Source organism: Lepidochelys kempii, chromosome 3 (assembly GCF_965140265.1).
Source record: "Lepidochelys kempii isolate rLepKem1 chromosome 3, rLepKem1.hap2, whole genome shotgun sequence".
Lineage (NCBI taxonomy): Eukaryota > Metazoa > Chordata > Testudines > Cheloniidae > Lepidochelys > Lepidochelys kempii.
This window is the reverse complement of record NC_133258.1, coordinates 110989673-110996452: the sequence shown is the minus strand read 5'-3', so window position 1 is coordinate 110996452 and position 6780 is coordinate 110989673.

The following is a 6780-nucleotide window of genomic DNA, read 5'->3' as shown; positions in this document are numbered from 1 at the left end:
ATGGCAGATGAATTTAATCATAGAATATCAGGGTTGGAAGGGACCTCAGGAGGTCATCTAGTCCAACCCCCTGCTCAAAGCAGGACCTAATCCCCAACTAAATCATCCCAGCCAGGGCTTTGTCAAGCCTGACCTTAAAAACCTCTAAAGAAGGAGATTCCACCACCTCCCTAGGTAACGCATTCCAGTGCTTCACCACCCTTCTAGTGAAAAAGTTTTTCCTAATATCCAACCTAAACCTCCCCCACTGCAACTTGAGACCATTACTCCTTGATCTGTCATCTGTTACCACTGAGAACAGTCTAGATCTATCCTCTTTGGAACCCCCATTTAGGTAGTTGAAAGCAGCTATCAAATCCCCCCTCATTCTTCTCTTCCGCAGACTACATAATCCCAGTTCCCTCAGCCTCTCCTCATAAGTAATGGGCTCCAGCCCCCTAATCATTTTTGTTGCCCTCCGCTGTACTCTTTCCAGTTTTTCCACATCCTTCTTGTAGTGTGGGGCCCAAAACTGGACACAGTACTCCAGATGAGGCCTCACCAATGCCAAATAGAGGGGAATGATCATGTTGATAAATGCAAAGTAATGCACATTGGAAAACATAATCCTAACTGTACATATTCAATGATGGGGTCTAAATTAGCTGTTACCACTCAAGAAAGATCTTGGAGTCATTGTGGATAGTTCTCTGAAATCATCCACTCAATGGGCAGTACCAGTCAAAAAAGCGAACAAAATGTTGGGAATCATCAAGAAAGGGATAGATAAGACAGAAAATATCATATTGCCTCTATATAAATCCATGGTACACCCACATCTTGAATACTGCATGCAGATGTGGTCACCCCATCTCAAAAACGATATCTTGGAATTGGAAAAGGTTCAGAAAAGGGCCACAAAAATGATTAGGGGGTATAAAACGCCTTCCATATGAGGAGAGATTAATAAGCCTGGGACTTTTCAGCTTGGAAAAGAGGCTACTAAGGGGGGATATAATAGAGGTCTATAAAATCATGAGTGGTAGAGAGAAAGTAAATAAGGAAGTGTTATTTACTCCTTCTCATAATACAAGAACAAGGGGCCGTCAAATGAAATGAATAGGTAGCAGGTTTAAAGCAAACACAAAAAAGTATTTTTTCACGCAATGCACTGTCAACCTCTGGAACTCCTTGCCAGAGCGTGTTGTGAAGGCCAATACTATAATGGAGTTCAAAAGGGAGCTAGATAGATTCATGGAAGATAGGTCCATCAATGGCTATTAGCCAGGATGGGCAGGAATGGTGTCCCTGACCTCAGTTTGCCAGAAGTTGGGATTGGGTGACAGGCCATGGATCACTTGATTATAATCTGTTTGTTCATTCGCTTTGGGGCACCTGCTATTGGTCACTGTCAGAGGACAGGATACTGAGCTTGATGGACCTTTGGTCTGACCCAGTATGGCTGTTCTTATGTTCTTAAGTTCACTGTCAAATTGGAGTGTGCATTTAATGGGGTCCCACAAGGATCTGTCCGGGGTCTGGTTTGATTCAATATTTTCATTAATGACTTAGATAATGGAGTGGAGAATACACTTATAACACCAAGCTGGGAGGTGTTGCTAGCATTTTGGAGGACAGGATTAGAATTCCAAATGAACTTGATAAACTGGGGAATTAGTTTGAAATCAACCAGATGAATTCAATAAAGAAAAGAACAAAGTACTACATTTAGGAAGGGAAAAAAATCAAGTGCACAACTACAGAATGGGAAATAACTGGGCAGGCAGTAGTATTGCTGAAGAGGATCTGGTGGTTATAGCGATTGCAACTGAATATGAGTCAACAATATGGTACAGTTATAAAAAACGCTAATATTCTGGGGTATATTAACAGGAATGTAGTGTGTAAGACATAGGAGGTAACTGTCCCACTTTACTCAGGACTCATGAGGCCTCATATGGAGTACTGTGTCAGGTTCTGGGCACCACTCTTTAGGAAAGATGTGGATAAATTGGAGAGAGTCCAGAGGAGAGCAACAAAAATGATAAAAATTTTAGAAAATGTAACCTATGAAGAAAGCTAAAAAAAAGATCTGGGTATGTTTTTGTGACGGGTTGGCCCCACCTTTCAGGGTGCCACTGGGATGTGCTGGGATCCCACCTGTCCTACCAGCCTGGTTTTCCTTACTCTGTGCTGCTGTGACAGGCTCTCCAGCCCCTTTCCAGCACACACACAGGCAGGGACACACCCACCTGTAGAATCACATAGAGTCTGCAATTAGCTCTCTGTGGGAGGGCTCAGCTAGGGGAATGCCCAGCTCTCCTGTGCACACACCCTCTGGAGTATAAACCCAAAATTATATTGTCTTGCACTGTATAGAGATCTATATAGCGTAAGCTCATAAAAATCGCCTGCCCCCTCCCTCAATGTGGAGGGAGATATGCACAGCTCTTTACCCCCACCCCCACCCCCCAGATAAGAATTGCACAAACTGGGTTTTGAAATCAACAAAAAATAAGTTTATTAACTACAGAAGGTCAATTTTATGTGATTATAAGGGATAGCAAACAGAACAAAACAGATTAGTGAGCAAATAAAACAAAATATGCAAGCTAAGCTTAATTCACTAAAGAAACAGGTTACAAACGGTAATTGCTCACCCTAAATGTTGTTTTAGGCAGGTTGCAGAGTTTCTGCAGGTTAGCGTTCGTTATTTCTCTTCAGAGACTAGACCCCCTGTCTCAGCCTGGACTGAGCCCTTGCCTTTCCCCAACTTAGTTCCTTTGTCTCTTCAGGGGCTTTCAGCAGTTTCCCTTCTTGGGCAGGGAGGCAATGGAGAAGAGCCCTGAATGACTCACTTCCCAGCCTTAAATAGGATTTACATAAGGTGGGAATCCTTTGTTTCCAGTGGAAAAATATCAGCAGAGTCCAAGATGGTACTCCGTACCAGGTGACATAATCACATGACCTTGCAGAGTTAAAGCCATGAGACAAGGTTTATTTGTATGTCCACAGGAAGAAACTCCAGGAAGATGAGAGATCAGCATCTTCAAAGACCCATGCTAATAGCCCATTCAGGCTGTTTGCCTACTGCCTGGTGGGTGTTTCCCCAAGTTCATACACCATTGTAATTGTTACATAGTCACTATTCCTAACTTCAGATGCGGAACTGATACATGCATAAAAATTGGATAATCACATTCAGAAAATCATAATCTTTCCAATGATACCTCACATGACCCGTCCCATGTAAAACATATCTTAGTTATGCCATATTCATATTACAACAATATCTGTATTAAGAATATGGGGTGCAACATCACAATTTAGTCTTGAGAAAAAACAACTGAAGGGAGACCTGATAATTCTTCAAAGATGTTAAGAGCTATTCTAAAGAGGACTGTGATCAGTTGGTCTCCATATCCACTGAAAGCCGGACAAATAATGGGGTTAATCTGCAGCAAGGAAGATTTAGGTTAGTACTTAAAAAGCTTTCTAAATGTAGGGGTAGTTAAGCACTGGAATAGGCTGCCATATTAAAGAGTAAATAAAAAATAAGTTTGGTCTCAACCCAGAAGGATGCCACCTATGTATTTTGTTGTACATCATCATGACAGAGTGTACAAAAGGAGTTTAGAAACTAGACTAGTCTGTGCATCCTAACACTCTAAAAACTTCCAGCAACCAAAAGCTTCCCAAAAGGGCTGTCTAACATGGTGAAGTTCGCAAGACATCATCTTAAATAGGTTAAGAACTTGGCTAACTGATAGGGCTAAAAACAAACTACAAGAACAATTCAAGGAAAATACACCTTACAATGAGATATTGACTTTGAAAGCTAGACAAATTTAAACTGAAAATAATGTGTAAATTTTTAGGTAATTAACCATTGGAACAATTTACCAAGTGAGATTGTGGATTCTCCATCATTTGGCATTTTTAGGTCAAGATCAGATTTCTTCCTGAAAGATAAGCTCTGGTTCAACCACAAGTTATTTAGCTTGATGTAAGAATTACAGGGTAAAATTCAATGGTTGCTGTTATGAAGGAAGTCAAATTAGATAACCATAATAATTCCTTTTGGGCTTGAAATATCTGAATCAGCTTTGGACACTTCAAAATCCATGCAGATGATCCCTGGTACAACCATCCAGAAGCTCCTGTTCAACTCTTAGATTCCTCACTGGTAATTCCAGACACACAGCTGGCCATCCCTGAACAGGACAAAAGACTCACCTGATCTGGAATAGTCAGTCAGCAGAAATAACTCTGCATCTCTATTCAGGATGCTAGCCTCTGATACCGGGGTGATTCAAGAAGAGCCTGGTGAAGATGTGTCTTAAAGTAAAGTTTCTTCCAACCTCTACCCTATTTGACCCAGTGTCCCAGACAGACAAAAATTATTCCAAACCCCTCCAAAAACCATTAAAATACCTTGTCTTCATGGCTAAAAAAGTGTATTTTTAACCTCAGCATAACTAATGTATTTGAGCCATTCCAAGGTAAAAAAACACAATGAAGTCAAGACACTTCAGTTTTACCTTGAGGTAAACTAGGCAACATGAAGTTGGTTTCACTATTTTTTTACCTCAGGATAGCGCACATTCATTAGTCACTCTGAGGTTAAAAAGCACTCTGAGATTTTTAAAGCAGTGAAGACAAGGTCAAAGACACCCAAGCCTGCAGAACTTCCCTCCCACCCATGCTACTTTTGTGTAGGTATCCCTAAGCACTGGAGAGTCATTGGTCACATATTTACCCTCCACCCTACTGCTATTTTCATTCCTTTAGAAACAACACCTCACATACTGAGACAAGGCGTGGTGGGGGAAATACGTGACCAAATGACTCCCCAGTTCTTAGGGATACCTACACAAAACAAGGAGTCACCTTCCCCTCACAAACAACCACCCCCCCGCCATTCTAACCACTTTCTGGTGACTTGTAGCTGATCAAAAAAAGTCTGCTAGCTCTGGCCATTGCTATTGGGGAGTAAACAAGTTCTGCTCAGTGAGGGGAGGATTAAAAGTACAGAACTATGGACTTCTGGGAAAACCTCCAAAAAGATAAAGCAAATTTGAGTTCCTGAATGCATAAATTTTTCCTAGTGGACTAAGGAACACAGAGTCTATTAGCAGAATCAGGCAGGTAGATAGATAGTAGCCATTCCCATCCCTGCCTCCAAGCCACGCACCTCCCACATCCTCTGGGACCCTCAAATTGTTTCACTGTGAAGTAACAAGGATTACTGTGTATTTTATCATTAACTGGTTTAGAATTCAGGCCAAATGGACATTTGTGTTTAAAATCACTTCTATAGCACTGTAAGCTTATATAAATGAAGTAATTGGTCAGAGGGATCACCAACTGGTCCCCTCTGACCAATGTGGAGAGAATTTCTGCTCCGTTTTCCCCTCCCTGTGTGCAGGTGGTCAAAGGAAGGAGTAGGGAGTTCAGGAGACAGAGCAGGCCACTACTCAGGATCATAGAACTGGCCTGAACCTTATGTGACTGGATTAGCTGTAGTAGTACACTAGTTCCTACAGACCCCCCACTAAAATTGTTTCCCCATAGTGCTAGGCATCATACTAACACTCTGGAGTCAGCCCCTGCCCAGAAGAGCCAACAATCTAAAATACAAAGGGTGTGGACAGTAAACAGCCAGATAAAGTGACTCATCCCAGGTTACACAACAGCTCACTGGGGGAGCTGGAATTAGGATGCGGGTGAAATTCTGTTCTTTCTTTGATTCTAGTAGCTTGTTCATAGCTAGAAGAAAAGAATTCTCTTTGAATAAAACCCTTGCTGAATATAACTGGTTTCCTCAGGGCCAAGAAACCAGTATGGTGCATTTCCTGTGGCCATCATTTTATATTTCTGAGGGCCCAGCTAAAATCAAGGCATCATTGTACTAGGTATTGTCTAAAAACATCACCAGATCCTGCTCTCAGAATGGAAGGAATCTGGTGAAGTGTTTTTCAGTTGCTGGGTTCTGACCTATCAATTTATGGGCGGATTCTAGATATAGTTTAACTGTATTTTTAAATATGTCAAGGAAGGCCTAAAGCAAGAGGAGGAGTGGTTGTTTTTTTTAAGTTAGAGCAGGTATATACATTGAAATTAGTAAATAGTTTAGCACTTAGTTATATAGCATGATGGCTTCCTGTGTGATCATGTCCCCACTTATATATATGTGTGTGTGTATATATATAGGCTGTCAAACTATTAAAAAAATGAATCACGATTAAAAAAATTAATTGCGATTAAGCATGCTGTTAAACCACAGAATGCTGTTTATTTAAATATTTTTGGACATTTTATACATTTTCAAATATATTAATTTCAATTACAACACAGAATACAAAGTGTACAGTGCTCACTTAATTTTATTACAAATATTTGTACTGTAAAATAAATGTATGAGGTAAATTGAAAAATACTAAGTATTGTAGTGCAATCTCTTTATGAAAGTTGAACTTACATATGTAGAATTATGTACAAAAAACCCTGCTGCATTCAAAAATAAAACAATGTAAAACTTTAGAGCCTGCAAGTGCACTCAGTCCTACTTCTTGTTCAGCCAATTGCTCAGACAAACAAGTTTGTTTACATTTGCAGAAGATAATGCTGCCCGCTTCTTGTTTACAATGTCACCTGAAAGTGAGAACAGGCATTTACATGACACTGTTGTAGCTAGTATCTCAAGATATTTACATGCCAGATGCACTGAAGATTCATATGACCCTTCATGCTTCAGCCACCATTCCAGTGGATCTGCGTCCATGCTGATGACGGCTTCTG